This window comes from Aplysia californica, unplaced genomic scaffold (assembly GCF_000002075.1).
Source record: "Aplysia californica isolate F4 #8 unplaced genomic scaffold, AplCal3.0 scaffold00154, whole genome shotgun sequence".
NCBI classification, from domain to species: Eukaryota; Metazoa; Mollusca; class Gastropoda; order Aplysiida; family Aplysiidae; genus Aplysia; species Aplysia californica.
This window is the reverse complement of record NW_004797424.1, coordinates 1,265,369-1,267,266: the sequence shown is the minus strand read 5'-3', so window position 1 is coordinate 1,267,266 and position 1,898 is coordinate 1,265,369. Positions and strand designations below refer to the sequence as shown.

General features: G+C 39.7%; 1 protein-coding gene and 1 long non-coding RNA gene across 5 annotated transcripts in view; one reads left to right on the top strand and one right to left on the bottom strand.

The window, feature by feature from the left end:
- Positions 1 to 1,711, bottom strand: part of LOC118477616 — an 8,604-nt gene extending 6,893 nt beyond the window's left edge. Inside the window, exon 1 of the long non-coding RNA XR_004858492.1 lies at positions 1,487 to 1,711. This is a non-coding gene — a long non-coding RNA (uncharacterized LOC118477616). The remainder of the gene's footprint in view (positions 1 to 1,486) is intronic.
- The window catches only part of LOC101845166 (cadherin EGF LAG seven-pass G-type receptor 2), a 46,596-nt gene that overhangs the window by 19,139 nt on the left and 25,559 nt on the right, over positions 1 to 1,898 (top strand). The gene's annotated exons all lie outside the window — the stretch shown is intronic.

Sequence of the window (1,898 nt, the reverse complement as noted above, 5' to 3'; positions counted from 1 at the left end):
TCTTACAAACACACACATACACACACACAAACACACACACACACACACACACACACTAAACACACACAAACACACTAAACACACACAAACACACACGTACAACACACAAACAGGTACACGTACTGTGCGCTCAGGTGTCAAAAAAATATACAACGATTCCTCAGAACACGACCTACCCTTAGAGCTGAAACCGTGCCAAAGCCAACACCAACGTACACACACACAGAGCGATGTCTCTGGCTTGGCACCAGCAAATAGCTGTACAATCATGTATTAGCTTTATACCCCCTCTGTAACTGACGATAACAGGGCTGAGCACAGACTTACTTGAGTTATAATATATGAGGCATCGCAGTGAAATCAGGCGCTCGTCAAAACAAAGTCAAAGAAGAAACTAGTACTTTTCTTCCGGTAAAGCAGTTTTTATCGAATTTTATAAAACTTTTATTGTCTATTAAAAAACGTATTTCAGTTTGTATTTAACTGAAACACTTTCATTAAAGGCACGAAAGAGTAAGTTTTCAGTTTCAAAGGACTCTCAAGCTATGATAGCTTCCAAACTTTGACGGCTATTTTCTGGCTAATTTTTACCTATGAAACTAGGTAACACCCTCCTTCATACTCAAATATCTCGCCATCTATTTATGACAGATGTATATTTTTAAATCGAAAGCAAGGCAAATGAACAAGTTTTAAAATGATGCCAATACCTCCACATGCCCGAAATTGACTAGTGCCTACTTCCACCGCGTAATGATTCAAATAGCTATGCACTTCACTTGTAAAATAAGATAACAGGGCTGGGCATAGACCTACTGAGTTATGATAATACCCTAGATCGAATAACTGTAAGTCATCATTATAGAGTATTTTGATCTTTTCGATGGGACATTGTATCCGTTTCCCAAACGATCTACCAAGTTGTGTTGATAGTAGCGTAAAAGGCCTAGATTTTAAAAGAAAGTACGCCAGAAGATTTAAATGGATCAAGATCTGATTAAATACATGCTTGAATCCAAAACAGAGGATTCAAGCACGGTGTACTTAATTACACAGATTAGCCAGGTGCCTCTAATTCGTTGTTAGAATACTGAAGTAAAACGTGTCAAAATCAGAGGCTAGTCTTGTGAATGTTTAGATATATGAAAACATTAACATTTTTCAAGCACTAAAACTTCTCGTTCTTTTTCTCTTTCAAAAACAAACCAAAACAAAAAAGCAACAAAAAAAAGCAAACAAAATTTACAATGCGAAAAACAAACATACAAAAAAAAAAACACACACACACACAAACAAGCCAAAACCTGTGAGTAATTATTAATAGTATAAAAGTATATCCAGAGTATATGAAGAAAAAAAAAGTGCTCACCTCTCGATGACCTTGACCCTGAGGCTCATGACATGAAAGACAACCCGGAAACACACCAAGCACAACCTTCCAGGCTTGGATTTCCCATTATAACCGTAAAAACACACATTATCTTACCGTTTTTCGCCAGTAAAATGACTGTGGCGTTGACAAGTCGAGCGTTCTTTGCCATGGCATTCCGTGGAATTCGGTGGCTGGTCGGGGGGAACGGCGTAAACACTTTGGCCACCAGCTCTGCTGTCGAAACCGTATTTTTGTTCTCGTCGTGTTATAACATGTCGTACTCTCGTCCTCTTCTTCATCCCGACATCTTCCCCACCCTGTTGAACTCGTCCAAGTTCTCCTCGTCCTCCTCCTCCTCCTCATCGTCATCATCACCATCATTGCCGTATAGAAAAAAAAATGAAATGGAAACTTGAATATTATTATACTTCCAATGCTATGTTCCTCCTCCTCCTCCTCCCCCTCCTTCTCCTCCTCCTCCTCTCTCTCTCCTCCTCCTTCTCCTCCTCCTCCTCCTCCTCCTCCT